The sequence below is a fragment of the Phoenix dactylifera genome, unplaced genomic scaffold, assembly GCF_009389715.1.
Source record: "Phoenix dactylifera cultivar Barhee BC4 unplaced genomic scaffold, palm_55x_up_171113_PBpolish2nd_filt_p 000046F, whole genome shotgun sequence".
Classification (NCBI taxonomy): Eukaryota; Viridiplantae; Streptophyta; class Magnoliopsida; order Arecales; family Arecaceae; genus Phoenix; species Phoenix dactylifera.
The window spans coordinates 1,117,840-1,133,140 of NW_024067669.1; the positions used below are offsets into that span (position 1 = coordinate 1,117,840).

The 15,301-nt window shown below is 38.1% G+C and overlaps 1 long non-coding RNA gene across 2 annotated transcripts; it reads right to left on the bottom strand.

The window, feature by feature from the left end:
* Nucleotides 1-11,071: 11,071 nt before the first annotated feature.
* Nucleotides 11,072-14,399, bottom strand: LOC120104615. Of its 2 annotated transcripts, none has more exons than XR_005507002.1 (3): nt 14,224-14,399; nt 11,287-11,323; nt 11,072-11,171 (listed from the first exon to the last, which is right to left on the bottom strand). It is a non-coding gene; the product is annotated as an uncharacterized LOC120104615 (long non-coding RNA). The 2 variants fall into 2 exon arrangements; XR_005507003.1 differs by lacking the exon at nt 14,224-14,399 and adding an exon at nt 12,288-12,337.
* Nucleotides 14,400-15,301: the final 902 nt, after the last annotated feature.

Consider the following 15,301-nt stretch of genomic DNA (forward strand, 5'->3'; position numbering starts at 1 on the left):
GATCGTATTTGATAGATGGGCCCGGCTTCTTCGGGCCGGCCCATCAAACCATTTTTTTTTTTGGTTCCGGGTATTACATACTCTCCTCCTTAAAAAAATTTCGTCCTCGAAATTAACTTACTTGAAGCCTCAAACTTTAAAAATATGCATCCGTCATATCATCCCTGAGATCTCAAATAGTCCCCCTCTCGGAGTACCTACTCACAAGATTTTGACATACAAAAATCACAGCATCTCAAAACTTGATCCTTTCTATTTACCACACGTAGTAAGTTCTTTTGATCTCCTTCAAAAGAATTCCAAACTCCCAACCTTGGATTAAAATGCCGTAATTATATCCCAAGGAAATTAATTTCTCTTGACTCTACATAGAGATCATAATTGGTTTGACAAAAATAGGAGAAATCTTTAGTATCAAATACTTTTAATATTCTATAATCATTTTTTTTTTATTTTTTTTTCTTAACTTTGCCTGTGATTAAATGATCAACCTTTATCCTAGGAAAACCAGAGCTAGGAGTCGAAGAACTATGTTAAATCATTCCAGGCCCAAGCTTAATCACAGAGCTATCAATCCGTTAACGCTAAATTTGAGATGCCCCAAAATTCTTCTTAGAATTATCAAAAATAGGAGAGCCCACAACTACTTCTAGTAGACAAAGAATCAACGACATTCTCCTCTATTAGAAACTATCTCAAGTGTTCCATAATAATACCTTTCAGATCAAGGTATTATTATTAAATATTTTTCTTTTTCTAATCAGTTTCAAATTAACTCAAACCACTATACTTCCGCTGCGCACTCTGATCTAACTCATCAAAATCTCTAAAGTCATAAAATGATTTCTAACCAAAGCATCACTTTGCACCGAGATTAAGAAAAATCCAAATTTTAGAACTTCAATTGAGCAGAACCTCCAGATCTTTCTTCACCAAGATTCTTAACATCCATCAACAATGCTATATATGATAATTCATGTAAGCATCTCATGACCGAAGTCTCTACTCAATATGACATTTATTAGTGGCTTCATCAACAATGACAAAAGATCCATGCTCAAATCTTAAATCTAGGCTCGAGTTTTAGATTAACACATCCAATAATCTCCAACAATTATAAGAAAATTCAGGAGCCCAATCCAAACATGAGAATTCAAATAATTAGAATTCTCCCATCAATATGCATACTCTATGGCCTCAAAATAATCAAATACATCCATAGGAAATAGACCTATTTGCAATATCCAACATGCCAACACCAAATATAATCCACATACATTTTCAACTTCGAAGAACGATCCTTTCAATATTATGGAATCTCCTTAGCTTACTCCAATACTAAATCAACGTACAAATCCCACTCTAATAATTAGCAGCAAAACCAAAAGTATGATCACATCAAAACCCAAATCAAATTTGAACTTTTAAATCATTTAAATAATATCTGAACATGGTATACTCGATATGCCATTGTTGACCTACACTTATCTTAGGTCAAACCTCTCTTATCATGATCAAAGATAATTTATACTTTCCTTCCGTATGCATCGAAAACCAAACCGATGCATACATTTTATCACAATGCCTAGTGATCTTACAACTTAAGCATTGAATTTAATTATCATGTCCCGAATGATCATAACCTTAAGCTATGATATATTTCTGTCACGATCCCTAGTGATCTTAAACATATGCTTAGATTCCAACTGGTCACAATTCCCAATGATCTTAAACCTCAAACTCTAATGCCACTAAGGCCACAGTACCTAGTGGTCTTAAACCTTAGATTATAATATCATTCCTGTTACAATCTTAAGTGATTATAAACCAAGACTCTGATAGTTTTCCTATCATAATTCCCCACTCACACTCACCTGAACCTAAACCCTAGGATACCTTAACCTTAAGCTCTGATACCACTCTGTCACGCCCCGAACCCAACTCCCGGGTCCGGCACGCGACCGGCCGCATGAGCCCTAGAGCAGTGCCCTAAAGATCATGCAAGGCCTATGTTTAACAAAATTCCAATAAATCCACGATTAATTTAATAATTCAAATAGACAAGTCCGACATATCCAAATAAACAAATTAGTTCAATTACAAGATCTTCAAATGTTCATCGACATCAAAGAAGGACAAACAAACTAACTAGCTAATGACTCTGATACCTGCACTCTGCGCCCATCCCATCCAAATCTAAGCATCCTGCAACTCTGATAAAAAGAAGAAGAAAAGGGGATGAGCTTTACAGCCCAGTAAGAATCCCTACACATCCACACCAATACAATAATAATAAAAATCTGAAAACCACGACAAGTCAAAGCACATATCATGAAGTCATAAACCGGCTATCAAAGCTCAAATAATCGATACAAGTATGTACATCAATCATCAATAAAAATCCAGCCACACAAGAAATATATAGCATATGATAGCTCATAAACATGTATTATAGTCTCAATGTCATTTCTTCAACTTGATCCGGTTTAATTATCTTTCCGACTTGGGTCAAATCTCGGTCACATTTCTCAGCCTGTGGTGGGGCAACCAAATTATCACATTTTCAGCCTGTGGCGGGGCCTGCACATTATAGTTCCACATTTCTAGCCTGTGAGGGGGCCTACCAAAATATCACATTTTCAGCCTGTGGCGGGGCCTGCACATTATAGTTCCACATTTCTAGCCTGTGAGGGGGCCTACCAAAGTATCACATTTTCAGCCTGTGGCGGGGCCTGCACATTATAGTTCCACATTTCTAGCATGTGAGGGGGCCTACCAAAGTATCACATTTTTAGCCTGTGGCGGGGCCTGCACATTATTGTTCCACATTTCTAGCCTGTGAGGGGGCCTACCAAAGTACCACATTTTTCAACCTGTGACGGGGCCTGCCATAATAACAAGATAAACCCAAAGTCCCTTTTCATACAATCCAGTTTACATCCACACATCAAATCCTTTACTTAAAATTATAGAGAAAAGGGACTTTTCTATATATTGGCAACAAGTGGCTACAACAACAGTAACATAGCCATTATATTCTTTTATAGAAATGAAACTCACAAAAATAATATATTGCTCATATAATATTGACTACAAGGCTTCTGTTTTGACAAAATTCTTGTGCTTTTGATAAGAAGGACCGAATAAAAATAAATTATTCAGCAATATTATTTGTCAAATTATTAATATAAGAGCTCTTTAGTCAATTAGAGATTTTTAGAAATCCATGCTTATTATGCTAGTACTCATTAATTTATGGAACTAATGGTGATTATTATGCTAAAGAAATGTTTTGGCACAGAAGAGATGTACTTTTGCAGTTTGGCTTCATATATACAAGTCCATTATAAATGTTATGATACACAAAAAAAAAAAAACTTTCTCTCATCTTATCAAATATCAGAATCATCATCTTGCACTCGTTTGGAACAATCGAGTTATTGTAAATTAAAGGGTTTTCGCATTGGCAGCACCTTGTGGTCCAAACTGCTGTCCTAAAATTCCATTGTTTAAGTGGAGTCTAAGGTACACTCAATTAATGACCTTCCAATAATGCAAGTTGAATGGTTTCATCTCTTTTGTGGCTTGTTGTGGAAGGAGGGTAGGTTATTGTTTTGACATGAAGGAGACACCTCAACCATCAAACTACTAAGGTGGCATCTACTAAGGTTGCATCAAACAATGGTTTGTCCTGGTCCTATGGGATTTTTATTGCAGTTGAGTTGGTTATCATGTCAATTGTGAATCTTAATTATATTAGGATATATGTTAAAACTGTGCATCTAATTACTTGTGGGTTTAGTTAGGGCATTCCTTACCATGAGTAGCATTTGTGTTACTATATGGACTGTACAGCCTTCAGATTGAAAAAGAAATAATAGTTCCTGAAATTGTTGGTGACTAGAGTTGGTGACCGAGTCCGAGTGGTTTTGTATTTGGTCTTTAAGAACATGAGAGTGGTGAGGCATTGTGAGTAGCTTGAGTATGGAATGCCTGTTGGAGTCCAAAGGAGGATTTGTGTCTTGCTTCTTTTTTTGTTGATTTAGGGAACAGTTCATAATTTCCATGGTTATCGTTGGAGAAAGTATTGTGAGGCATGTTTTGATATTGAAACATGAGTTTTGTTATTTTTTTTTTATTAGTAAAATTTTTAGTCCACTCTCTTCAAATTTATTCTCCCTTAATTTTGTTTCTTTCTCATTATTGTTGCTTGTTCTTGAGGTTCTGGGCATTGGCCAGCCCTATTACTTAGCATCATGCCATTCTATGATATATCATAGAACCTCAAAACATGAACTGTGTCATTATAGTACATTTTCTAAGCTTATCTTTCTTCATAGACACATCCAAGTAGAACCGGGAACCAAATATCGTTAGTGTGATTGAAGACTCAAGTCCCGACGGAAACATTCTGCAGGACACTGGAATAGGGTATCGTCCTACAGTATCAGGACAGGACCATCCTGCTATTATCCAACATCCTAATCGGTACATCCTTTGGACATTCTCTATTCCAAATGTCGGAACAGGACGAGATGATGGTGCATTTCCGTTTTATAAAAAAAATCGAAACAGCTTTATTCCATAGTATTTAAAATCTTGAGTGCAATTCCATGTCTAAAATTTTCTGTCTTCAACTCTCCCTTACATTTTTTTCGCCTCTTAAGTACAGAATCAACAAAAAAACAATCTACCTCTAGACAAAAGAGGTGGGCCAATTGCGCGATCATAATGAAAGATATACCTTGACTCAAAAGTTTATACACTTCCAAATACAGGAAGAGATGACAAGAAAACGAGTTACAAAATTACCAACTAAAATAATTACGAGACCATCCATCATGACAATGCCAGTGCTGCTAACTAGATGTATTCATTTGAATTTAATTTGTAAAACGAAGCAATTCCAAGTCCTATTTATACTCTCCATGGACGTATTGGATATTAGGGAACTACCTGATGACAGTACATGAGAGCTTCACCACCTTAATTCATTCTATAACAACCAAATGTTATTATCTTTTGACTTCCTCATCAAGGCTACCAATCAAACTAATGCAACCATTTCCAAAACACCAAGCAAGACAAAAAGTGCTAAGTTGCCAACAGTGAGCTTAACTTTAAATTGGTAATTTCTCCTTCAGCTGGCCATTTGACGTAGAAGTCCAAACAGCTAACTTGGGATGCAAGATTTGCAAATTCAGGTTTAGAAAGGGGTTTTAGGTTTAGGTCTAAAGAGTTAGATTGGAACAAAAATTCAGGTTTTATATTTTAAAGATCTTGTTTTCATGCCAATCAAAGAAGTATATAAAAGAAAGGTCCAGACATATAGGCTAAATCTTTTATAGGGTCATCTACAATAAATTGAAGCAAGATGAATCCAGATAATTAGCAAGCAAAAGAAGAAAAAAAACAATAATTAGAACAAGGTTCTTAAAACTTTGACATCTTAGCAATCTAAATGGATAGGTGGCACCAAGATGAACTGAGATCTCGGTTGAATAGTAAAGTTGGTAAAGACATGGAAAGGTCAAGATGTTCGAACTCGGATCTTCGCAGATATTTATCAAAACCATAACATTTAACCATCAAAAGTTTTAGTAAAATCAGAAGGGTTTTTTGCATAGATACCCTTCTAAATATCAGATTTTGTACGAATACCTTTGAAAATTGGTATTTGCACGACATACCCAGCTGCCGAGACACCAGACCAATAGTGTAATAGAACGAGAGAGAATCCTGACGGGCCGAGGTTCCTTTGGATCCTGTGAACCTATGCTTGTTGCCATCCTTCGATGCTTGAACCCTACTCCCCTAATGATATTAATCCCATCATCAGATCAATTGGCTGGAGGTAAATCTAGATACAGCCAATTTGCAAATTCCTATTGTATATTTTGTTATATTCATGATTAAAAAAACAAACCTTTGGTCATAGGACCAAATACATTTACTAATAAATACAGGGATTATAAAGGCTATCACATTAATTAATGTATCTAAATTCTTTCCATCTATATAGGATTTTTTACGTAAATTACCCTTCTAAATATAGAAAATTGTATGAATATCCTTATAAAGTTACTATTTGCTTGTATACCCTTATAAGAATTTCTATTTGCACGTCTACCCATTAAGGGTATTTTAGTCATTTTAATTTAAAAATCGTTAATTTTTTAACGGCGTTAGATAGCATGGGTATATATGCAAAAATAAGAATAAAAACAGATAGAATAGCAAAACAAGTATTTTACAAGGGTATACATGCAAATATCAATTTTGGAAGGGTATTCACGTAAATCCAATATTTAGAAGGGTATCCATACAAAAAACCCAAATCAAAATTATCACTATTTTTTAAGACATTAGGTTAGAATATAATAATTAAAAATGATGTGTTTAAAATTGAAAAAAATAGATTAGAAAATCTCCAATCAATATATATCAGTTTAAACAGCTGCGGTTATTAAGGGTTGAAATTCAAAAACATAAAACATCATATTGTTGTGAACCTAATACCGATACAAACCAAGAGTTACAATCGCCCCATGCTTCAAACAAAGTTTTCCAAAGGGATAGCGCTAGAAGCAAGAGGCTTTGTGGTTCTCCATGTTAATATCCTACAAAGCCGTATGCTCATGGGCTCCATCTTGCCCAGCTAACCCATCAAAAATGGCAGGCTATGTCGGAGACCAAGGTTTACCATCTTCGTATCAGACCTATATCGGTACCATCTATTACAATATTGATATATGGTATGGTATGAAATGGCGAAGCGTACTGAGTGTCGACAACAAATTTTGTTAGAGGCCATTGTTCTCATATGCTACGTTCCTCATGGTGTCTATTTTCCAAAAATCGCACGGACTAGCCAATAAGATCTAAACGAGGGCGGATGCTCAATTTAAAGTATAGCAATATATCGCACTTGTAAAGATTGTCATGGTTTTTTCATAAAAAGAAATGTACCTTTATTCCACCTATTCCAATATTTAGAAAGGTACTTAGGATAGAAAATATTTCAAGAGATGCCGATCGGGATGCTGGGATGGTAGTGGGGCGATTCTATCTAGACGCATGGATCTAAATTATTTTTAGATAAAAAAAAGGCTTGTGTCTATATTTTTTAATTCAATTCGGTATATATACATATATAAAAGTCATGTATTGATTCTCACCATTAAAGTTCTTCTTTTTTTGCTGAAACCATTAAAGTTTTTCTCGCGAATCTGTAAAGATCTGCTTAATGAAAGAAGATATTTAGTTTCCTTATTTACACGTTGGACGACTTGTCTCCTGTTTGGAAATGACAGCCTTGTAATTAATTGTCTTCTTAATTTGATTCATTATAATATATCTGTAGCAACTTTTTATTAAAAATATATTTACTGATTTCTAATATAATTTTTTTAAGAAAAATGAACTTTTATCTACCTTATTTTTATATATTAAAAATAAATACTTAAGATAGAAAATGTTCTTAAAATATGCTGATCAAGATGCTGGAACGATAGTGAAGCAATCTTATTTAGACACATAGACTTAGGTTCTTGCTCCGTCCTTTATTTGATTGAAAAAAAGTTATCATATTTTTAATTTAATTCAGTGCGCACATATTATATATATATTTACTGAGATTGATTATGAAAGGTTTTCTCACCAAGTTTTTGAGGATATGCTCAATTAGAGAGAGGATATTGAGTTTCCTTACCTACACCTTGGACGGCCTGTCTTTATTTTATGGGAAATGACAGCCTTGTGATTGATTGCCTTGTTTAATTCGATTCATTATATGTATCTGTCACAAACCTTTTTAAAGAATATATATATATATATATTGATTCCCACCATGAAAGATTTTGTCACCATAACTAAAGAGAAGATATTTAGTTTCCATATGGTTTAAAAGTCCTTGTTTGATTGGCCAAAAAAACAGCCTTATAATTGTCTTCCAATTCCATTCGGCATCGATATATATAGCAACCTTTTTAAAGAAAATATATTTAGTAACTCCCACCCAAAATATTTCCATAAGTATTTAGTTTCTTTTACACCGTTTGATGGCTTTTAAAAGCCTCGGTGTTACCTCCCGTTTGATAGTGTAAAGGTAGCCTTGTGATTATCTTCTTCAATTCCTTGGGTACGTTCGCCATGAAGACCATGCGTTTGGCTTTGGTTTTCTTCGTCCTTGGCAGGACTCTTTGCTCGAATCAATGTAAGTATTAGGTTATCTGTTCGTTTGCCTTCCTCCCTCTCTTCCGCTATCTATGTCTGTTGCTGGAAATTGGACCAGGGGGCTGCCGCGAACCAAGAGGGAGAGTCCGTGCGGGCGGTGGATGACGGTGCGTCGACTGTGGCGTCCTCCGGAGAGTCCTGCAAAAAGCCGGTGGCCGGGCTTTCCGGCGCGGCCCTCCGAAGCTTAAGTCAGAGGAGGGTAATATGTGGAGGGAGTAAAGGAGGAGAATGTTTGTTCTTTTTTTGTGTATATTTGTGTCCGTTCTGTGTCGTCCCTTCCCCCTTCCCCAGGTTCCCTATTTATAGGAAGATATTATGTTACCTGGGAGGTGCGGGGGATTTGTCCTCTTTTTGATATTGGCACGATTTTGTCATTAATGGAGTAGTGGAGAATAAGCTGGATCAGCGGAGTCGGGAGTTGTCGCGGTTGATCGGACCCTTGGGTGGTTGAACCGGCGTGGTGGGCCTGGGGTTCGTAGATGGTAAGTGATTAATTGCTGGTGACCGGCGGTCAGGGAGAGCCATACGCTTTTGATGGTTAGTGATCCGGAGATATCTTGAGCGTGTTCATTTATGACTGAGTGCATCAGGGCCTGAGGGGGTCTATGCATTATGATAGGCCGTCGAATACCTGCGGAGATTCTCGTGCTTGATGGCTTAGGGATGGTGGCAGGTTGTAGTGGAGTCATGTATTTAGTTGTCAGTCCTTTAAAGGGTTAGACGGAAATTGGGTATTCGGCTAGGCATGGCCTGGCCCGGGCTTGCCGAGCCGAGCTGGTCGCCTAGCGGAGTGTTTGTGGAGCGATTGGCTCTCTGGTCGGGGCTACTTTCTAGTCGAGGCCCTCTCTGGTAGGCGCTCTTGGTCGGGCGGCGCCTCTCTGGTCGGCGCTCTTTGGTCGGGCGCTTCTGAGATGGCATGACTTGGGTTTTCCCCCAACAGTGTCTATCTCTTTTCGTGAGAAAAGATGAAGAAGACTGGCAACACTGAAAGAAAATAGTACCTTAACCAGTATTCATTCATTAAAAACACAGTTATGATTTTTTTGGTGTAGAAAAAGCTAAATCATGTTCTTGCAACTTGTATTTCTTTACTAGTTTTAAATCTTTGTATCATAATATTTGATCGTCAATTTTAAATTATGGCCAAACTAGGCTAATATAGTTTCTAACCTTGAACGTCTTTTGGATAGGTCAAGGCCCAGAGCCGTGCTATATTGACGTTTGCATTTCTGGGCGTCCCTGCTACTGCTGCCCAGCCCATGGACGCGGGTCACGTTGTTATAATACGCGAGCGGAATGCGTGGCCGACTGCAACCCCCCTGCAGGAAACCTTTACCAGACTCCATGAGTTAAAGATTCGAAATATGCACTTGTCCTCATGAATAATGATCCATGTGTGCTGTAATTGCTTGACATGCCTTTTTAGAAAGTAATAATAATCCAGTTATGTGATATATTATCAGAAATGGCTGTCTATCTGTACGTGATATAATCCATAACATCACCCAACAAAACTAGCCAGAAAATATTATTTATGATTAAGATGATAGCACAGTTGGAATGGGGCTAAGATTTCACCGAAGCGGCTCAGGTTCAAAACGCGTGAGCGTCGATTAAATGCGGGGCCGGATGCCTAATCCTATTACTAAAATGTCCCTCCCTCCTCTATTACTAAACTTATTACAATAATATATATATATATATATATATATATATATATGGTGTATGGATATATTGTACAGTAAAAAAATTAAAAAATAATAAATTTTGGAGTGCACTAGATAGATCTCTTTCATCCGCAAAATATTTTTAAAATAGTTGATCACATATGAAGCCACTCAATCTGCTGTTCCATTAGTCTATATATATATATATATATATATATATTTGCCTATGAGATGAGCCCATGGATCTTAGCCGAAATGTCACCCTACTTTAGTACTAAGCTCTCATTCCTAGCATTAGTGGTGGATATAAAAAATAGTCAAAAATAGGTAAAACTTGTGGGTGGGTCCCATTTCTTTTTCTAAGGGGTCAAGAAAGGGCCCAGCGTGGGCAAGCATCCAACTTAAATACTTATATCGCATAAACGGATACAGGGACCAAAAAAGATTCCTTCTCATCCCTCGTCTCGGGGAGACGACACGGCGCAGTGGATCCATAGCTTTGGAGATCACCATCTCTTCCCCAGGCTGAAACCGGTTTTGGTTGTGCATCCGGATGATATTAGTTAGAAGCAAAAATTTCATACGCATCCTTATCTTAACAGAAATCGATGTAAATTAATATAAAAGATTTTTAACATCCATTGAATTAGATCAGGCTGTTTGTTAATCTTTTGTCATTGGTTTATTCTAACTTCAGTACTATCTCTATTGAGCAAAATCTTTATGAAGTGAGGAATCTAAATGGGACATGACTCTTACCAAGCTCCCAACCATGGATAGTGTAACCCTTATTGACAGTGTAGTGAATAAAAGATGCAGCGTTGGTGGAGTTCCAGGTCCTCCTAAAGAACCCACCCGGGCAAATGACCCTTCCATTAAGGGCATTCAGCCCAAAAATGATTGCAGCTCTGAAGCGAGAATGCATCGGATTAGACAGAATTTATGAAGAGAGCAATGAGAAATGCAGGATACGCCTACACGAAAGCATTCATTATGAACGCATACTATCCTAACAGAATTTTTCTAGTGGGGATCAAGGGAAAAACTAGTCCATTGAGGCAGTTTATAGGAAGTTTAAATAATCAAAGTAACCCGGTTTTTGAAGAAACCATTGAGTTCATCCCATCTATGCATGGGTAGGCAGCCTTGAGAAAAACCAACATCTCAGATTTTTCTTAACAAAAGGAGTACATGGCTGTTGAGGATCCACGCCATATATGACCTTATCTTGCAAGGAGCCCCCAATGCGGAGTTTCAATGGAGAAAATTCTGAAAGGTCACAAAAATTAGTTCAGAGGAAAAAAAAAAACTAGATTGGCCATTTGATATTAAAAGCATAGGCATAGATTAATTTTTTAAAATAAAATACTAGGAAAGCACTTACCTTTAACAGCATTCAATAAAATCTTGTTGGAAAGATTCTGCAGGAAGGAAAAAATGAAACACCTGTGTCAAATCACCAATTTTCAATCATTTTACCTTCACATTCAGAAAGTAATATTTGTTTTGAAAAAAAAAAAAGTCTGGATCACACACACTAACATGAGATGGACAAACGAACACACCAAATAAACAATTGAATTATAGAAGGGGAACGAAGCATAGTAAACCAAATAGCCCTTCATTTCTTTTCAGGAGGAAGAAGAAAGAAGAAGATCGTTTTTTTCTTAAGACTATATACTACTACTAATATCAGAAACCATGTCAAGGAAACCATCTTCAAAATGTAAAATGGGACCTCACAGGATTTAGACATTATGAGGAAATATAAATGATGATGGAGTGAACTTTATCAGAAGTACTCGATCCTCATTTTCAATTTCCATTCAACAAACCTATTGATATCAAGAAGAGTGAAACAAATAAAATTAGCATATTAATGAAAACTACAAATAGTTTTCACTCGAAATGAAAAAAAGGGAAACAATCTGGAAACAACACATAGACAAAAAAAACTCTCCAAATAGAGGCAAAAATATAAATTCTTTCATTTTAATTAAGCTCCAAATCATAGAAACCATTGCCAAATACTGACAAAATATAAATTTTTACATAGACAATGCTAAGAAAAAAAAAAAATCTAGAAACAACCACAAACAATTGGCAAATTCGACCAAAAAAGAAAAAGTTCTGTCACGCCCGAACGCCAACTCCCGGGTCCAGCACGCGACGCGGTGGCCGGCATGAGCCCTAGAGCAGTGCCCTAAAGATCATGCAAGGCTATTGTTTAACAAAATATCCAATAAATCCACGATTAATTTAATAATTCAAATAGACAAGTCCGACATATCCAAATAAACAAAATTAGTTCAATTACAAGATCTTCAAATGTTCATCGACATCAAAGAAGGGACAAACAAACTAACTAGCTAATGACTCTGATACCTGCACTCTGCGCCCATCCCATCCAAATCTAAGCATCCTGCAACTCTGATAAAAAAGAAAGAAGAAAGGGGATGAGCTTTACAGCCCAGTAAGAATCCCTACACATCCACCCCAACACAATAATAATAAAAATCTGAAAACCACGACAAGTCAAAGCACATATCATGAAGTCATAAACCGGCTATCAAAGCTCAAATAATCGATACAAGTATGTACATCAATCATCAATAAAAATCCAGCCACACAAGAAATATATAGCATATGATAGCTCATAAACATGTATTATAGTCTCAATGTCATTTCTTCAACTTGATCCGGTTTTAATTATCTTTCCCGACTTTGGGTCAAATCTCGGTCACATTTCTCAGCCTGTGGTGGGGCAACCAAATTATCACATTTTCAGCCTGTGGCGGGGCCTGCACATTATAGTTCCACATTTCTAGCCTGTGATGGGGCCTGCCAAAGTATCACATTTTCAGCCTGTGGCGGGGCCTGCACATTATAGTTCCACATTTCTAGCCTGTGAGGGGGCCTACCAAAATATCACATTTTCAGCCTGTGGCGGGGCCTGCACATTATAGTTCCACATTTCTAGCCTGTGAGGGGGCCTACCAAAGTATCACATTTTCAGCCTGTGGCGGGGCCTGCACATTATAGTTCCACATTTCTAGCCTGTGAGGGGCCTACCAAAGTATCACATTTTCAGCCTGTGGCGGGGCCTGCACATTATTGTTCCACATTTCTAGCCTGTGAGGGGGCCTACCAAAGTACCACATTTTTCAACCTGTGACGGGGCCTGCCATAATAACAAGATAAACCCAAAGTCCCTTTCATACAATCCAGTTTTACATCCACACATCAATTCCTTTATATTTACTTCCAGCTTTAAACTAACCACGGTCACGTTTCCAGCCCGTGACGGGGCAACCAATATCACATAGTTAGTTTAGAGCACCACATCCATCAGTCCAATTATGTAGGTGTAAGTTATGCGCATGCATGCATCCCATCATAATACCAACCACAAGCGAATACGATCATAATATCAACCACAAGCCAACACGATCAAAATATAATTTAATATAAAACTATTTTTGATTTATCTGAATTATAGCATATCATACATATCTAAGTATAAAAATATTATATCATGCAGGTTTGGCGTACAAGGATCCTTACCCTTTGCTGACAACCCAGGACAGACCACCGTGATCTACGAACTAGGGTGCGTAGAAACCTTGCTCAATGTCTCTTTGTCCAACAGTTTGTTGCCCTACAGAACCAAATCAATATTAAAAATTATCCGGAGTATCTGACAACCCAAAACTCTCCATTGACCCACGACTATCCAGCAATCCTTACAAACAATGATCTCCTCGGATCAAACTAGAGAGAGAAAACTCCAATCTAGAGAGAGAAAATGGTGAGAGAAATAATTCAAGTAGAGAGAACCTAGGAGAGAGAAGAGAGGAGAGAGAAAACTCTTCCTCCTTCTCAAAATGAGGGAAGCCGATCCATCTCCCTCTCTTCGCGAATTTGGATGGCACAGCCACCAGGGTGCCCATCCTTGGCGACGACAGCCGGCCTGTGACGGCCCTCAACTGTGGCACCACCGGAGATGGTGGTCGGTCGGCGGCAAACCAACGAGGGGAAGAGAAGACAACGGGATCACGAGGAAAAAGGCCTCGGATCCCCCATCCCCCCATCTTCAAATCAACCCAGAAATCCCTCTCCGACCCTCGCACAGTCCCAACCAACCTCACCTGCCATGAATCCCGGCCAACCCGGTGGCGCGGCGGCGACGAAATCCGAAGGAGAAAAGCCGAAACAGGGTACCCCTGTTTCGGATCCTTCTCCGACGGTCTCGTCGGTCAAATCCCCACCATCATCGCCCTAAGTCTAGGAAATGAAGCGCAAAGAAAGGATCCACGCTTACCTCGGTCCGATGGGTGCTCCGGCGGCCTTTCCGGCGAGGAATCGGCGGAGAAATGGAGGGTCTTCACCGAAGGAAAGAGGAAGGCTTTCCCCCCCTCCGCGGCCGGCTGGATCTCCCTCTCCGGCGCTCGATCCCCTCCGGCGAGTCGCCTCCCCCGACGACCGACCTCCCCTCACGCCGCCCGCCCACCCCTTCACCCCTCTCTCCGCGTTTCCCCTTCCATGATCGTGCCTAGGGCACGATCGTATTTGATAGATGGGCCCGGCTTCTTCGGGCCGGCCCATCAAACCATTTTTTTTTTTGGTTCCGGGTATTACATACTCTCCTCCTTAAAAAAATTTCGTCCTCGAAATTAACTTACTTGAAGCCTCAAACTTTAAAAAATATGCATCCGTCATATCATCCCTGAGATCTCAAATAGTCCCCCTCTCGGAGTACCTACTCACAAGATTTTGACATACAAAAATCACAGCATCTCAAAACTTGATCCTTTCTATTTACCACCACGTAGTAAGTTCTTTTGATCTCCTTCAAAAGAATTCCAAACTCCCAACCTTGGATTAAATGCCGTAATTATATCCCAAGGAAATTAATTTCTCTTGACTCTACATAGAGATCATAATTGGTTTGACAAAAATAGGAGAAATCTTTAGTATCAAATACTTTTAATATTCTATAATCATTTTTTTTTTATTTTTTTTTCTTAACTTTGCCTGTGATTAAATGATCAACCTTTATCCTAGGAAAACCAGAGCTAGGAGTCGAAGAACTATGTTAAATCATTCCAGGCCCAAGCTTAATCACAGAGCTATCAATCCGTTAACGCTAAATTTGAGATGCCCCAAAATTCTTCTTAGAATTATCAAAATAGGAGAGCCCACAACTACTTCTAGTAGACAAAGAATCAACGACATTCTCCTCTATTAGAAACTATCTCAAGTGTTCCATAATAATACCTTTCAGATCAAGGTATTATTATTAAATATTTTTCTTTTTCTAATCAGTTTCAAATTAACTCAAACCACTATACTTCCGCTGCGCACTCTGATCTAACTCATCAAAATCTCTAAAGTCATAA